This window comes from Ursus maritimus, unplaced genomic scaffold (genome assembly GCF_017311325.1).
Source record: "Ursus maritimus isolate PB19 unplaced genomic scaffold, ASM1731132v1 scaffold_4, whole genome shotgun sequence".
NCBI classification, from domain to species: Eukaryota; Metazoa; Chordata; class Mammalia; order Carnivora; family Ursidae; genus Ursus; species Ursus maritimus.
The window spans coordinates 37,699,553-37,718,823 of record NW_024426552.1 but is presented as its reverse complement, the minus strand read 5'-3'; positions in this window follow the sequence as shown (position 1 = coordinate 37,718,823).

Here is a 19,271-nt window from a genome sequence, read left to right as displayed (position 1 = left end):
TAATAGAAAAATGTATTTACTACAAAACCTGTTTTTCTAACTGAGATGTTAAAGAGCTGGAAAACATAGACAAAGTTAAGAATATATATTTATAACCTTAATCTTAGGACTTTGTTTCCCCTTAGAAATATGGGTCCATAACAATATCTAAATTATGTTTTAAAATTTTCTATGGTTCATTATGTAACCTTTAAATTTCATTTTAGTATTACTTGTATAATTGACTATTAATTTTGCTAATTATTAAGTTGCTAAAGTTGTTACGTTATTATGTAAATTAATTTTAAATGACTTACGAAATTGCAGAACTATTTCCTCTGCCTTCTAAATTGAATTATGAATTAAATTGTATTTCATTGAGTTGGCTACATTTGGTTTGATTAGTTAATTAATTAATTAAATCATGATGGAAACAATTCCAATACACTTATCAGGAAGCATGAGTAAAATATTTCTAAGTTTCTTCTTTAATAAGAAAAATGACTCTTTCTTGAATATCTTCTCCATACATTCCTCTCAAGATACTCACGGAGCAACAAAATATTCTTTACACACAACCTTCAATGGGATTGTGAGTAAGAGATGCAAAAATTCATCCGTGTCCTATTACAATTTATGGAATTAATATTTATTGGTGCAACTTGAATTCTTGGCAGTATTTGTTGTTGTTCGTGGTAGGTTTTTTTAGTTTGACAATGTTAAATTTAACAATGGGAAGAATCAACAAAACAAAGTAAATGCCATAATTGTCACCTACTAATTAATAGAACAAATTTTTTTTGGTAAAATCTGATTTCAAAAGAAATATTATGTATTTGTCCTGAATAACAGTCTATGGCAACATTATTTAATGAGCATATCTGGCTATAAATATATGTGAATTAACAAGTTTGCTTTTTTTGTTCTCTTAACACTCTAGACACTGGAGTTTATTCTTTTGAAGTTATGATATTAATTTAAAAGACTTTTAATGTGGTATTTATAAATATCAATATTTGTTTTATTTGCATTGGAAATTAAACTAACTTTGCATGTGTTTTCTAAAATATACATTCAAAAATGTATTGGTAAATTTCTTTAAATGACTACAGATGATCCACACCTGTTTTGCATTTTCTAAAACAAATTCCAAAAACAAAACAATAAAACAGTCTTTAGAAAACATCTTGTCTTCTGGGTACAGGCAAAAAAAAAGACGCAATTTCAAAAGGATTAATAAGTTTAGATCATACATAAGTTAGAAAATCACTTTATCTTTAAAGTTTATTGAAGCTTTCATGGAATTAGGTTACAATTTCATTTACCATAGTATAACAACTTTGTTAATTATGAGAAAGAAAATTTTTAAGCCAATTTATTTATGAACTGAGAATAAAAGTTCCATTTGTTCATTCATTTATTCATTCAATAGGCTTTTTTTTTTTTTTTTTTTTTGCGCACCCACCAAATGGCAGACATTGTGTTAGGCACTGAGGTAAGCAGATGAATGACCTCATCCTTGAAGTGTCCATGTCTCGTGGGGGAGACAGACAAAAATAATAGAACTGTGAACAGGATTTTACGGTCATTAAGAACGGGCATCTATGTCAAGCAATGGAGTTGAGAACTGAGCTGAATCTTGAAGTATGAACAGGAATATGTGGTCAAAGAAATGAAACCTAGCATACTTGAGGGACGAAGAATAGTTGTCTTCCTTTTCTGTTCTGTTCTTTTCTCTTGTTTTTTTCTACCTTGTAATGCTCTTTAGCCTGAATAGTGAATTCTAGCAACTGCTGAATGGTGTCCAATCTGATTTTCTAAACCTTGCCTCTTAAAGTTTAATGGCTTTTAACCCAGTCAGCCAAGAAGGCCAAGTGGGATAAAAAGTCTTTATTTGGTTACAGTATATTACCAACAATTAGCATAAAACAGAATTCCTGTGAATTTTACATGTCATGATGACTTTTCAGTATATCTGGGTTCAAAATCTCTGGTATTTTAGTGTAAATCTTATAGGAAATAATTCCAAAAGCAGTTAATGTAAAAGTAACACCTTAACATAAATATTAAAACATATGCCTGATTAACATAAAATCAGCCCGCCAATACATCAAACATTTCCTCTTTCATCTCATTAAAAATTTAGTTATTTGTTCTTTTGGGGAAAAGGTTTCCTCCAAAATATAATGATAACCCATTTAAAAATCTGATGCATATTGTATTTTGATAGTTAAAAATAAAATGATGTTTAATAAAGTATTTTTATTAATAACATCACTTAAGAATTAAAAGTTGCAAATATACAGTATTTTTGTTTAGTTGATTCAGCACCTTCAACTTTATAGGAAAATAATAATGTGCTAAAATAAACAGGACACACGATGTTCACTCAAAAAGTCACCCTAAGAAATAATAAAAGCAGTCCCTGACGTCTAGGAATGAGTCTGACACTCACAGCAAGCCCTCGGTGTTCTTAGAGGCTGACCTGGCCCTCAAGCTAGGCCATGTTGTTCTCCTTTTGGACATAAACAAATCTCACAGCACACCAACATGAGACAAGCTCACTCTGAAACCATGATAAAGTGAGACAAAAACAAGACCATTTCATAATTTTGTCTAAATGCCAACAAAAACGAGGTCATTGTGCAAACCACAAAATACCAAGCGTCTCTCTCTCCTGACTAACTTGAGTGACTGTTACTTCTTTGTCAATTACAACTTTATCATCACTCTAATCTGTCCTTCTTATAGATAGGATTTTTTGATTTTCCCAATTATAGATTTGCTCCTGCTTTCTGGCAGCATCAGATCTAGAACAAATCCCCACTTCCGTAAGCCCTCCTCAAAGTCACCTAGCCAAAGCCCAAATACTAGGGCTATTTCTAAAACTCTCTTATAGAGACCCCCCAGGTTTCCGTGTTAAGTGTTCTTCCACACTGCAGTGTGTTAACATACCCAGCTCGTGGAGATATAGGTGTGTCCCTGGTGGTCTTGGCCTGGAGGAAATTGACACTACTTAAAACCCTGCCCTAGATTCCATTGCAGGATAACATGACCTCATTACTAGTTACTGAGATACTGCGGCTAAGTACAGGATTTTGCAGCAACTCTTATATTTAAGAGTGTGAACTCGGGATTCATATTCCCTAGGGTCAAGTTGGAGCTTTGCCACTCAACAGCTATGTGATTCCTAGCAAATTCTTAATCTCCGAAGCTTCTCTATTGATATGTTTATACAGTTGGGATAATAAAATAATAGTATTTCTCTTATAGGCTTGTTTAGGATTGACAATTTCTGGAACATTGTGAATGCTTAATAAATGCTAGCCATCATTATTTGAAATGATCGTTACTAAAAAAGAAGGAAAACTTTTACCTAAAATTCAAATACTGCAGTAATGGGAGTAATGTGAAAACTGATTTACAAGCATTTTTGTTAACATATGATCATGAAGATGAAATTCATTGTAGTTCAATATTACATACAATAATCTTAGATGCACTGAATAAATTAGACATTCTATATCAAATTGGGCCCTGAATCTATAAATTCTATAAATTCAAGTGTTTTTCACATTGAGTTTCTCTCTGGATTTCCATATAACATTTTAATTTGAGGTCTGGTAACTTATTTTCAAAGGGCCCCCAATGAGACATGCCTCCTGGTATTCAAGCCCTTGTGTGGTCCCTTCCTCTTGAAATTTAAGCTGACATTGTGACTTATTTTTTAAACAGTAGACTATGACAGGAGTGATACCACATGACTTCTGAATCTGGGTCATAAGAAATTTTGTCACTTATTGTCTGAGTATCATGGGACACTGCCCTCTGGACATTCTATCTTGAAAAACAAGCTACCAGGCATGAGAAACCCAAGTCACATGGAGAGGTGGCTGGGTCTAAGTGTTTACAGTTCCAGCTGAGCTCCCACCCACAACCTTCATCAACTGCTAGCCATACGAGTGAGCCATCATGATTATCTAGTCAAGCCCGATTTACAGATGATTGTATCTCTAGCCAATATCTCACTGTGATTGTGTGAGAGACTTTAGTTGAGATCACACCGCTGCGCTCAGTCAAGCTGCAGAATCATTAGCTTAGCAAAATGTAATTTCAAGCCACTAAGTTTTGGGGTGTTTTGTTACAAAGCAATAAATAACGGGAAATGAGGTATGTTTTTAACAGTTTGTGCCCATTTGAATTTTTGAAAAGAGTGACATAAAGGAAAATTTTTGCTAGCCAACGTATTTTTGATATGGACACTAATTTAATAACAATAACAAAAAAGTCAAACACCTTTGAACATACTCCATAAGTATTTCCTCCATGGTCAGTGTTCAAAGACTTTCATTCTTCTTTCTCTTCTACTCTGATATTTTAGGTTCTGGTATTTATTTTTTCCATATGGCAGAAAAGGAGCATATTAGCTGTTGGGGAATAGGGGGGAAAAACCCACGACTTATGCAACACAAGAAGCTGCTTATCGTTCTTGATAGATCTACAAGAAACAGATGTCACCACAGCGACTTTCTGCCAGGGAGAGTGAGAGGTGAGAGGAATTCTGGGAAATTACAAGCTTGCTGTATTCACAGAAGTGTGCTAATGAGTCAAGTGATAAGCCACATGTTCGTTGCTAATAAATGGAACAAATTCTTACTCTTGTGGAATGATAGCTTGGATTGAAATACTTCATGCCCCATGGCCTCAGTCAACTTCATGTGTGCCTTCTAGATGCTGCGGGGAAAAAAAGTACATTGCGATGTTTTTAAACACAATTGTACTTTCTCTGAAAATTTCCTCTTAAATTGCTGGTCTGGTTCACTGCCAAATTATATGAAATTCATATTGGCATTAAAGATTTCTTAATGTTACATAGATGCAAATCTGAATAAAAGCAAAGCAGTACCAAAGAGTCTGTAAAACCTTAGAATTAGGCAAACATGGCAGTAAAACAAGAAGGAGATATTTAATAATATAAATATATTGGAGAGATTATAAAAATATTTCCAGTAATCACCACAAAAGTAATGGACTCTAGGATGCTTCTCTCTCTCCTTCTCTCTGTTTCAATCTCTCCCTCAAAGGAAAGTTTGGAAATGTGATGATAGGTAGATAGCTTTTTTTTTTTTTTTTGGCCCACTTAAAGTTGTAACTTTTAAATGTAAATCTTTCCCCTCATTTTATTTCCTATATTTTTGTTATATTTATCAAAATTGACAACCTCCCTCAGTCACAAAACCTTTTCCAGTAAGTAACATTTTGCATATGATTCCATTGTTGCTACTATTTCTCCAAAATATTCCTCTCTCTTGGTAAATCATGTTGCTTTAATCTAGTTTGGTTTTGCCAGACCATATATTTATTTTATTTTTTTGGCTTACTTCTTGGATTTTCTACATCTGTGAAACACTTTCCTGTTTACAAGCCCCGAGTATAATTAAAGGAACCATGGGTACTTGCAAGGAATGCAGAAATTCTGGCTTCAGTTTCCAGTCGTAGGTTCACTTCACAGTCACACTTGTTATTTGCCATGTTTCTGGAATGTTATATGAGAGTGATATGTGCTTTTAAAATGATCTCGGGTTGAGAAATCTTATCCACGTGAAAATCAAGGTAAGGAAAACAATGACGAATTTACTGCCTTTCCTAAGAGTCACTCTCCTGCTCTTTCAAATGAAAGGCAGTTACTGGTTATGAGATCTGACAGCAACTACCCCTCTTTCTTAATTCTTTTCTCTGTTCCTTTAGTATCACACGGGCGAGCTTGCTCACCTAGTCCCCAGTTCCAGGCCAGGGTCCATAAAGCCTGAGATATAACACTGTGTTTTCTAGTCTGTCCCGAATTGCTATTTCCTGCAGTGAGAAAAATCCAAACCCACACACCACTGGCAATTTGGCCAAATTTATTGAGGCCTGATCTTTTTGAATGTTTCAGGCCACACATGGCCTTAATAATGAAACCATTCCTGGCTTGATCCCTGACTGCAAAGATTATAGATTCAGTCTCGCTAGGGTACATCCCATTTTCAACCCTCATCCCCTTGATTTATGTCCCCAGTGCCCTCTCTATCTTTCAAAGCACGTGTTTATACCACTTTGCATTTAGAAATTATCAAATTTTATAATTTGCAATCTGTACAACACACTGCTGCCTGAGTTATCTCCATAAAGCACAGACCTTATTTTTTTCTGATTATAGTACTTCCCGACTCAAAGTCCTTCTGCGTAGTTCTACCTGTAAACCTCTGCTCTGGGCTGTTACAAACTGATGTAACTATGGTAGATCTTCTCTTTATTGTCCCAACCAGGACACATGTAAGAGTAAAGCAGGTGCTGTCAATTATTACAGCAGGGCAATGGATGGAAACTGAGAATTAAGGTCATGCTAGCTGTAGGCCACTCTGCTTCCCATAACCTAGTGCACTAGATTCCTCACTGTTCCACAACCAGGCATTTCAGTTTCCCTAGTCGTTGTTCTTTCCCTCAAAACAACAATTACAATTCCTAATATCAATGTAGTAACTCATTTCGTCCTCACAACAACAACTCTGCAAACAAGTGCTCTGATTATTGCGATGGTGTATACAAGGAAGGGAGGCGTGAAGAAGCTAGGGAACTCAGCTTGTTAGTGATAGAGTCAGGATTCGAACAGGCACAAGACCAGCTCCAGAGCTCTTACCTGTAAACACTACTCCACTCTGTTTTCCTACAATGTATTTTCATTCATTTACTCCCTAAATTCCCCTTAGGAAGAATAGCATAGTATGTGGGAGAGAAAGCCTTTAAGTCCGACTCCCTGGGTTCTAGGGGGAGTCTCCCCCCACCTACTTGGCCTTGGGAAACTTACTTAATTTTTCTGCGACTCCGTTTATTCACTTGTAAAAAAAAATAAATCATTGTAACAGCCATTTTAAGGGTTAATGTGATGACTGAATGAATTAATAATACATGTAGAGATTCTAGCATATAGAAAGTTCATGATGAATAGCTCTCATTAAGTGCTACCTCTGCCTCAAAAAAACTTTCCTTTCCTATTGTTATAGCACTTTGCTTTATGGCGGTGAATGCTGGAGAATTGCTCACCCAAATTCTGATGCAGCCCAGATTTAATATCATCATTTCTGAGGTTGGGGCTGACCATCAGAATTTTTTTTTTTTTAAGATTTTATTTATTTGACAGAGAGAGAGAGCACAAGCAGGGAGAGGGAGGCAGAGGAAGGAGAAGCAGGCTCCCGGCTGAGCAAGGAGCCTGACATGGGGCTTGATTCCAGAACCCCAGGATCATGACATGAGCCAAAGGCAGACTCCGAACTGACGGCACCACCCAGGTGCCCCTCACGGTCAGTATTTTTTTTTTTTTAATTCTCCAGGTGACTTAAATGTGCAGCCTGTTTTGAGAAAACTGCATTAAATCCTTTCTAATATGAAAACTTCATACATGTGGTTGTCTCTTTCTACAAATTTCAAGCTCCTTCATTGCAAATGCTATATTGAATTCATCTGTGTATTTCTAGTGGCAGCTAGCATGGTGCCTTATATATAGTTGGCACAAGCAATTATTAATTCCTTTGACTTGAGAAGACATTCCCCAAGTATGTTCACATTTACAGGATGAAAGGGAAAATTTTTTTGTCATCACTAATGAACTTAATGAGTATCTTACTCAGAGATTGGTAGGATCCCGATAAAAAGGATTGAATGAGAAAGTAGAAGGAACACAACGATAAGATAAAATGCCTCGTTGTTAATTTTAAACTAATTTTTGTCTGAGAACTTGGCTGTACTTTACGATCACCTGGGAAGATTAAAAAAAAAGTCTGAGCTCCTCTATTCCCCAGGAGATTCTTGTGTGCAATCAAAGTTGAGAAGTACCAACTGAAACAGCTCATGTTATACCCAAGTTCTTCCTCCCTCCACCACAAGATCTGACAGTACACTTCTGCAGTTTTGCATCAGGTACCACAAATGAAAAGAAGGGAGAACATTCTCACGTGTCAAAGTGTCTGGATATCTAGAAGAGGCAGGATATCAGGATAGGCAAATATGTATAAATCATGTGCAGACATACACACATGCACGTAAATATTCTAAATATTACCCTTCAAAATTACATAGTGAGAAAGGGAATATCGTAACAGTCTATAACAGTAAGTTCTCAGACACTGTTTTTTGTGAGATAACTCTTTTTTGGTGAAGAGTCAAGGAGATAGCTTTGCCAACACGGTCACCAAATACGCACTCATTTTTAAGACAAATATTGAGTCTAAGTCACTGTATAGTGGTCTGAACTGAACTCAGATGACTATAACTTGTCAACTTGCTTTAGAATTACCAAATTGAGTGTTGCTAAGTACTAGGTGTCAATTTTACCATGTTTCTTTCAATCACAATTGATCATCACGTGGAAAGATTTGACATCATTATATGGGCCTTGTTCAATACTTTTTAGTATTTTAACAAATAATGACAAAAGATTAAAGATACAATACAAGCACATAATGAAAATTTGAATGCTTGTCCTATAATGGACAAATTGTTATCATACTACATATGATTTCAAACTGAAATAAAACCAGAGCTCTTACTGTATTATTTGTTTCTTTAAATTTTTATAAACTTTCACAACCTGTCATATTATTTATCCAAATATCTTTCTACTTAAAATATTCTTAAAGGTATTTTCTTTCTCCTTTCTCCACAAGAGAAAGAAAGACATGGGAGATAAACATAAGGGTTCAATAATACACCATAATACTTTTTAATTATATTTTTTTTCATTCATTTTCAAAAACATACAAATAACAGATTAAAAAAAAAAGTTAGCCTTAAAATAACATCTTTTGGTACAGACCAACTTCACTCTGTATAAGAAGATAGTCTTATTGATTCATCTATAGGATAATATAATAACAACTATAATGTGTTGAGGGCTTATTATCCACCACATACTTTTTAGTGCTTCACCTGAATCAATGCATTGAATCCTCAAAACAATCCTGTGAAAAAGATATCACATTAATGTCCATTTTACAGGTGAGAAAATTGAGGCACAGAGTATTTAAATCATTCACTCAGGGCGCAACTAAAAATTAAGGGATCCAAAATTTGAATCTAGGGAAACAGGGCCCAAAACTATGAGCCAATGGCATTGGATTTAAGCTGATGTTTCCCCCAGTACTTGACTAGAGAGGAAATTGGTTTGACTTGCTTGATCCTCATCATTTCAGTGGACCTCTTTCTGAACAAAAGACTTGGCTACATTTAATGGTCAGTGGTCCTGAGACTGTTATCTATAGACACAGAAGGTGGGAAATATCTAGTACTCTAGTGATAACATTCTGTCATTTTGGAGTCATGAAGAAAGAGAGAAATCTTTAACTTCTGCACTTTTTTCCTTTGCTCCCCTTTCCAAAGTATATTCCAAATTTTCTTGCCTTATTTTGATTTTTTTTTTTAAAGATGCTGTTGTGGAGAATATAATAATAGAGGGATCTGGGTGAAGGTTAGGCTCCAAAATGACTTAAATGATGGAGATAGAGTACAAGGGAATTATTTGAAGTCAGATAATACTGATTTGTAATGGGATATTCCTGTCACATTTTTATCACATTATCCATCCATTAAGAACAAATAACAATGAGTAAAACATGATTTATAATCAAATTCCCAAAGTCAACTGCAGTATTTTTTTAAGTTTTTATTTAAATTCCAGCTAGTTAACACAGTATAACATTAGTTTCAGGTGTGCAATTTAGTGATTCAACACTTCCATACAACACCTGGTGCTCATCACCAAAGTCAACTGCAGTATTTTAAACAAAAGAAAAGTCACTATTTCTGACTGTTATTTTCCTTTCTGTGTCCCTAAATACTTTATTTATAATGTTTTAGTCCTTATTTAATCTTTCTAGGTGTTATAGTTATTAAATTATAAACTCCTTGAGAAGAGAAGCCATATCTTAGTCATTGTTGGATTTCTTACAATTTCCAACAGGGTGATTTATACATACTATGTGTCCAATAAATGTTTTATTGAATTAAAATGTAAAGCAGTTTTAAAAGACTGCCACACTCTGACCTTTTATTAAAACAGTTGTAACTAAAAATGTGGACCTTGGATGGGAGACATCTTCATACCTCTGAGCTAGTCAGAAACACACATTCTCAAGTCCTACTCATGCCCTGCTCAGTTAGGACCTCTGGGGTCCGGCCCAGGGATCTATGTTTAACCAGCTATCTAGGTGATCTTTATGTACTCTGAAGCTAGAGAAGGACTGTTTAACAATATATTTCACATCAATTACTTATAATAAAAGGTAATGTATATCAAATCTGCAGATGACCCCAAAGCTGGGAATGATAAGCAACAGACACAGTATTATTTGGGGAAGAAAAAAATAAAATTCGGCAAACTACAACAATTGTGTACCTAACAGAATGATATTTAACACGGGTAAACCTAAGGCCATTACACCTTAACCATGCATTTATTCAATAGCAACTGTATATTAAATATTATGCTGGAAAATGGGACAGATACAAATATATTTACTTCCCTCAAGGAGGAAATTTTAGGCTAAAGAAATAGTTATCTATGCAAATAATTAGAAACACAGTCAAATAAGTGTGCCAGTTATTGACCTATTGTCTCAGTTTTAACGCCCACCCTTGTCATGCTTGGGCTGGGACTCTGCAGGCCACAATTCTGGTTTGGCAGCTGGCTCTCTGTTCAACTCTATGGGTGGAATGCTAAAGGAGGTTGTGAGGCTAGAATAAAAAAAAGGACATGCTGTTTCCTCTTTGTTCCCATTGGCTTCCTGTTGCCGTCAGTGTCTTCCCAGCCTTTGGACCTCCCCCTACAGTGATGGATTGTTCCAGTAGCTGCGGCTGAATCCAGTTTGCAGTTTTTCCAATACTTCTAGAACTCTTCCACATCTCTGCAGAAACATCAAAATCAATGGGCTAGTGCCCTCCACTCAGAGGTCTGAATTCCAGCCCCTCAAGGTCCCTCTCCTAAGCTGAGAGCTAGCACTGACCCAGAGGCCCCTCATCAAAACTTCTACATTGAATTAATTCCACTCTCTTCTGTTTGTTTCTCTAGCCCAGCAGGTGGTAGTTTCTTCCTGCAATTGCTACCTCTGTGATGACTTTGTGTTCCATTTTTTGCCTTCATTCCTGTATCGGCCTCAGGCCTATTAACGATTTATTATATTAAGTTATCTCTGTTAGAATCGCTGGTGACTATTCTGGCTCCTCACTGGACGTTGGGTAATACAAGTAATAGTAGATATCGGCGATAGAATGGTTAAGTAGCAAACACCTGAATTGTTTAAATCAGGGAGTTTGTGTAACTGGATTAGTTTAAGACACAACAATTGAGTTTTGGGCCAGTTGAGAAACCACTTTTAGTTTTGACCTCAATTTGGAAATTGCTTTCCTTTCCAAATGTAGAAAACACCATGTAATAGTCAATGTATCATAGGTGAAACAAAGAGGCAGTTTTTCGATGTCCTAATATGTAAAGGGGATTAAGAGAAGAAACAGGTTTACCTTGTGTTTTTTCAGAGAGCTAACCTTGAATGAATGAGAGTGGCTAGTTAGCTGAGTTGGTTAGAGTGTGCTGCTAATAAACTTGAAGTTAGAAGAAAGGCCCTTCTAAAAGTCAACCCTGTCTAAAGATAAAATGGGTTCTGAGGAAGGAGGAAATTCCTCATCATACGAAATGTTCTAGTACAGTTTGAGAAACTATTATATGATACTATTGTATGGCAACGTTCTTCATTTGGAAAGCGCATTGAATTAGATGGTTTATTATGCTGGGGGGGTTCTATGATAATAGGATTAGTCTATTAATTTCATCGCATCCTTTTTCAATGAAAAAAGTGTTTCTTAAAATGTGTTGAACCTGCAAAAGGAAGTCAGGTAAGGGAATGCAATGGACTGAATGTTTACATCACCATAAAATACATTATCTTGAAACCTAATTCCTAATGTGTTGGTATTAGGAGGTGGGGCCTTTGGGAGGTGATTAGGTCATGAGGGTGACATCCTCATGAATGAGATTAGTGGCCTTATAAAAGAGACACCAGAGAGCTCCCTCACAGCTGGGTCCTTGAACCAGGAAGTGGGCTCTCACCAGATACCAAATTTGCCGACATCTTGACTGGGACTTCCCAGCTTCCAGAACTGTGAGAAATAAATACCTCTTGTTTACAAATCACCTAATATATGGTAATTTTTTATAGCAGTCTGAATAGCTTAAGACAGGGAATAAGGTAAGGAGAAGGGTACTGGAACATGTAATTGACTGAGGGTCCTGGAGCAGGGCAATGAATTAGGAAAGTAATTGTGAAGACTAGGGCGAATAGGCTAGAAGATATCACTCCTATCCCTGGCCCCTTCAATCCTAGTAATAAGCAAGGTCAAAAGCCCCTGCAGCTGAGGTTTTGTCCTTGTCTCAGGTTTCATAGACCACATTTGAAATACCCTGTTCCAGAACAGCATGTACACATGAAAAGTGCTTATCTGTGAGATGGTTACTTTTTCAATTTTTTTTAAGTTGGCTAAGATATTTGCAATAAATTTGAAACTTTGTGTTATACTGGAACATGATACAAAATGCTATTGACATTTCTAACAAAAATATTATAAAATCTTCTACAATATCATCATCAGCCATGACAACAGCACAGCTGATTGAAATACATGTCTTTAAAAATTTACCCAAACCTCATAAATAGACAGCAGCAAGGATTCTCAATGTTTATGAGATATTAGAAACACATGGATTCCAATTTCTATAAATGATGTAAAAAGAACAATTTTGTATAAGATTGGCAAGTGTGCTGGGATGAATTGGAAAAGCCCGCTGAAGGTTTAGACATAGTAATTTTGTAGCTTTCACATGGTGAATATAATAGAAAGGGTGGATTCATGTTTATGGGAGTTGAAATCTTATTATTATTTTGCTTTAAACTAGCCAATGCTAAAAAACGTATATTAAAATGGGAGGCGAGCAATCGTATTAATTCTTTCTAGGCTATGCCAAACGTCCCATTACTTAGAATATATAGATGTTCAATGTCACTTAGATGCTAATGTTTCATGAACTAACATTTCATTTCATATCTCGCATTCATAAATATATAATTATTGACAGAAACCTTTATTTTTCTCAAAATTAGTGTGTATAAGTGGGATCAGATTACTTCTATGTGTAAGAAATAATAAAATTCCTATTGTGCCATGACATTGAATAGACACTGGACAGTCGAGTCCAGCCTAGATCCTGGACTTTTATTGCTATATATCTCATTTTTTCCACCAATCAAGTCCCCCAACTCTAATGAGAATAGGTACAGGATTATCTCACTTGTAACATAGACATGTAATGCTCAGGGGGAATATTTCAAGGAGCAGAATTAAATATTTTCTCAAAAATGGTCTTAAAAATTTCCTAATGAATATGTTAGGATTACAGACCATCTTTTCCAGTATATTTGGACGCATAATACACACATTTCAAAGGTACTCTGGAATCATGTCACATAGGTATGATAAGGACTCCATTTTTAAAAATTACATTTAGCATTATTTTTATCGTAGAAGTCTTGATCCTGAGATGCCTTTGCCTGTGGGTGGAGCTCTGGAGTGAACAATTACATACTTAGAGGCACATTTTGGCTGTGCTGGTCATTTTACTATATTTCATTCCCAATAGAATGATGGAACACAAATGCTTATCCAGACTTCTATAGAGAACTAAGTCATGATAGCAAGTGAGGAACTTTTTACATCTCTTATGTCAGTGGTTAAAGTGAGGCATAACTTAATCAAGTCTGATACCTGACTGAATCTGACTTAGAATATCCATTCTCTTAAGATAATACAATAAAAAATGGATTATTTTTCACTTTTTGATGGGTTCTGATTACAAAAGTATCAAATATGTTTACTTCTCAATGGGAGATCTGGTTTCCATGGGGACCAAACCAACCTCATCTGCTGTTTTGCAGACCATGCTCCATGTACCACCTCCACTTTGGCAGGACTTGAGAGTGGCTGAACACAGCTACCCTGGCAAGTGTGCACAGCCATCCATATAGTATCTACTCCTTTTCCACCCCCTTCCGACAACAGAACCCAGGAGGGAGCTTCAAGGATGTGTTGCTTTCCTCCCACTTTCAAGTGGCATCACTTGGGATGCTCTTTGAAACTGGAACATTCTACATGATGATGGTAAACATCCGCCATGTGTCACAATGTTTCTTCAAGTTAAGTGTCAAATTATCTGGCAATATAAATAGGTGCTATTTTTTATTGTTGTAATGCCTTTATTACAGATTCAGCACAGATCGATGGTATTTCTTACACAGATTGATCAAATATCTATCACCTACTGGCAATCTGCCCTATTTCGTATATGCTCACTACTGATTCATGTGTTCATCAAACCCTTAATATCAGCTTGCTATATGTCAAGCATTGTGCTAAGCATGAGGGGTCTAGAGATAAGTAAGACAGAGTTGTTATTCTCAGACTCTTATTCTCTTAGAGCCTAGAATCTAGAGGACATGAATTACCAGAAGTGGTATTTGAAATCACCGTGGTAAGTTTAATGGTATCATACTTGCCCTGGAAAATATGAGGCCATTGAAGGGAACCCAGTCTCATCCTGTGGCATTAAGGAAGCCAAAGGAAGGCTTTCTAAAGAGCTGGATCAGGAATGAGTGGTAATTAATCTGGTGAAGAAGCAGCAGCTTGAAGCAGTAAAAGAAAGTAAGAAACAGCAGTTTCTGGCTTAGGAGCCAGAAGCAGTTCTGTGCCTGACCCACACCTGGGATGGTAATGAGTAGCAAAAGCAGTAACCTGAAGTCCAGTCATCAATCCTCCTTATGATATGTTAGAAACTGCATTTGTATCCAAAGCCATTGAAGAAATACAAAGAGAGTACATAAAGAGGACAGTTGGTCAGTTATATGTTTTTGAGTAATTATTCTGAAGACTGCATGGAATATGTATTTGAAGAAATGAGATGTTTGAATAAATGGTCATTGTTTTTTCTGGGCCCAAACATAGCTTTGGTGAATGAATGCTGGAACCAAAACCTTTAACATCGAAAATTCAATATTTCACTGAATATAACTCATGTGTTATCATTAAAATAGGTGTTACATTTGTATTTATTTCTATTTAGCTCAGAAGAGAGAATAGCTGGAGAATGGCATAGTATACTAGCAAGCCCGTTGGTATGTAAAAGTCTCTGGTGTTTCTTGGGTCAGTGGCAGAAACCCAGCTGATGGACAAATGGTACAGGGAGTCAAGAACATTCTCAAAATTTGAGCTCTCCAGTGGATGATCAAAAATATAGTGTTTCCCACTATTTGAAGTAGAAAGGTAGAAACCTAAAGATTTGAAGGAACTCAGAGATTATTAGTTCAATTATTTTATTTTACAGAAGTGCAACCAAAGGCCAAAAAGGTGAAATGATTTAATCTAAATCAAGCAGGGATCTGCATTGCTTTTTGGTCACAGTTCTTTCCCTCCAGTCATACAAAGTATGGGATAAGTACAACAGATGTAAAAAGAGAATTTTGGGTATTGAGAGTGACTATGAGTTATATGCTTTATGTAGTCCTATACCAAGAGTCTATGGTTTTTGCTTCCATTTTGAAGAAAATGTTCCATTTTAACTGATTCAAGATAAAATGTTAGCAAATGAGTTTGAAACATTCTAACTTCTCTCAAGTTGAAGTTAATACATTTGAAATGACCACATTTTTTCCATTACCTTATTCCCATTACCTTTCTACATTCCACTATTATTTAGCTTATTGAGAGTTCAGAGTTCTATTTAGTAAACATGTACTGAGGGCTCATATAGAGATAGTTTCTCTTTTCTAGAGGGAGGTAGAGACAAGTAGTATATCATATATTATTAAAATAACTTAAATTTTATTCCTTAGGAAATGTACTTTACATCACTCTGCTAGTCACTGACTGCAATGTTTTATAATAATACAAGTAACAATGTAATGCAATATTAACTTAAAATATCAAGCTATTCATTAAGAGAATTAAAAAAACATTGTGGATAAAAATATTAAATTTCTCAAAAACTAAAAAATAGCTGACAAAATGAAACCCAAAGATCCTGAGTCACTTAAGAAAGAGCCTTACAAAGTTTTTTGGCAAATGTTGTCAGAATATTAAATGAAAAGGTAAAGCATTTGTCTTTCATTCGAAATAGTAAAACTATTATTCAATATTTCAAGTTACAAAATGTGTGGACATTTGTGTGTGTGTGGGTGCCATTCGGTTCAGTCTTGGGCGATTGAAATGGCTAAATAACACCCATATGGTAAACAGCTTGGTACGCCCAGTATAAAGGAAAAGGTGTTGGCAGTGAATCTGTGAAGGAGGCATTATTATTTTCACTCATAGAGGTGATGTAAATGTCTAGCTTCCAGGGCTTTATTTCTTTTCTCTAGTTTTTTTTTTTTTTCTTCTTCTTTTCTTTCTTTTTTGTTTATACGTTAGACTTTGGCTGGGTTTTCATACAATGAAATATTTTTCAGTACTAAATGTTCATGCCCCCTTCCCCCCAAATTAGTCGCCTTGGAGGGTGATGGAAGGCAACCTAAACATTTAGTTTTATATATCAAGAATCATTTATGTTATAGAAGCGATGGAAAAAAACATAAAATCTGATTTCTATCTGACAAAACTTTCCATTCTTTGTAGGGCATCATGACACACATGAAGCAAAGATAATCTGGTAATAGTAGTTTTCATATTAACTGCTAACATATTATGAATATTTATTATCTGCCAGGGCCCTTTTTCGTAATTTCCATGTACTGTTGAATAGATTTTATTTCATTCCCATAATAAGTCTATGAAATTAGCATTATGATTATGCTAGTTTTGCAGATGTGGAAATTGGAGGACAGAGAGTTCAAGTAACTTTAAATCCAAGCAATCTTGTTTCACAACTTGTAACTATAAGGGTAAGCTGCCTTGATGTAATAAGATATCAACGTTTTTATATTTTGTGTAACATTTCACAAGTTGTGGAACTAGGAAAGAAACATTCGAGACCACAATGTTTGTGATGGATACAAAGAAGAGCTCAGAATTTAGTCAGGATGATACAGCTTCAAATCTCTTTTCTGCCAGCTGTATAAGGTACTTAGCTTCTTCTGGAAGCCTCACTTTCTTCATCTATAAAATGACGGCCTATTCCCCTCAGAGTGTTGCTTTGAGGACTAAAAGGGATTATACATGTAATGTATTTAGCTAATAGCAGGCAGGTAGTATGCTTTCAATAAATGTGAACTGTTATTTTTTTTAAAGCAAAGATTTAATATCTAAAGAGAACACATTGTGACAGACCAGTTATCTTCATTTAAGCAAAAGAAGTTTCATATATCAAATAATTTTTGAGATTTTTCTTTCTGAAGTAAAAGATAAGCATTAAAAAACACTTTCCTTATTTGTTTCATTTTGGAATTCAGTTGTATATGTACTTGATTCTGATACAATGTAATAATTTCCATTATAAATTTGAGAGCCTAGAGACTTCAGACTGAAGTTTATAAAAAGAAAAGTGAATTTTTTCCTATGTTATATAAAGCAATGTTTTGGAACACAAACCTCATACTGAGGGGCCATAAATATCAAATCTATGACATATCTATAACTCTTTTTGAGTGTTTCCATGGAACTTATTTGATTATTCAATGGAACTTTTTTCCCAATTACGTGTCCATCTTAGAAAAGTTTCTTAATAATTTCCATGTAAAAGACAGTACTTATGTATTGCTTTTATATATCAGGAATCAAAACTTTAAAAATCTCACAGAAAGTTGAGCTAATCTCTTCATTTTTAACATGTTTTGAAACATAACATCCTTAAAATGATACACCTTTGAAGATGAATAATACTTATTATGGAAAACTCGTTAAACCACATGACACAATAATATCTTTAAAACATTTTCTTATAATTTTAATGAATTTTTAGACATTTTAAGAAAGCACATTTAGGCTGAAACAGGTAAAGACGTCTATAATACAGGAATACTTTCTAAAAATGTGACAAAAAATTAAGCCTTGCATTTAATGGGAATAGTCTGTCATAGGCAATCTGAATTTAAAGAGATAGTTCACAAATATATTAAGAAAATAAAAAATTTGAGAGTAGGGCTGATGCATTACCTAAACAGAAAAACATAAAACGTTCCATTTTTGCTTGGTTAGAGTATAGACTTTTTAATGCATTTTACACTTACAGAAAATAAACTATCACTATTTAAACTATTTTTAGATTTAAATATTTACCTATAAAAATTCAAAATTATGGGGCTTTCAGAATCCTCTTTTTTGACATAAACTTGGAAACTCCAATATAAGTTCTGGTTTCAAGTCTGTGGAAACAAGGCAATCATCACCACATGCAGATATATCAATATTATTTAACTAATCTTTTGGATGTATATAGGAGCAGCCTAGGATTTGGTTTGAGACAGCTGGATCCCATGTGCCTTGTTTTCGGTATTTATCACTGGGGTAGACAAGACTCACCTTGAAATGTGGGCAGAATAGTCTCTTCACTCAGTGAGCAGAGAGCCTATGTGGCAAGGCTGAAATCCATATTCACACATGGCCTGTGAAATCGAATCAATTAGAAGTTTTCCCTTCATGATATTAGCAATGGTAAAGAACAATTTATCAAGCTCCGCAACCACCTGGAATTCATGAATTTCAAAATAAAATGTGAATCTTCTGTAGTAAATAACTGTATGTTTGGATTGCAATGGAGTTCTTAATCTGGGGTACATGGAAGGACTTCAGGGGACCAAGGAGCCTGGTATCAGAGTGAGATTGCCTTCTATTTCATGTGTAGGTGCTTTTTTAAATGAAAAGTGTCCTCAGCTTTCATTACATTCTTAAAGAGATCCAAGAACCACCACCACAACAAAGGTAAGAATCACTACATTGAGAGAAAAGGAACTCCAGGTATCCATCACACATGTTAATGTGGCTTGGAAGAACTGGCCTAAGTTGAAATTTGGTGTCAAAAGAAAAAAAAAGGTCATTTTGTAGAGGATCTTTAAACAGTATTCAGAAATGCCCCGAGAGATGATCTGGGAATTATCCTTATTTTGATGGATGATCTAATATTGAGAGGACTATGCCTCAGAATCTGAAATACATATTCAGGGGTAAGAGAGAATAAAAAACTCATAGACATTTATATAGTTAAGTATCCGGCACCAGATACTGAATTA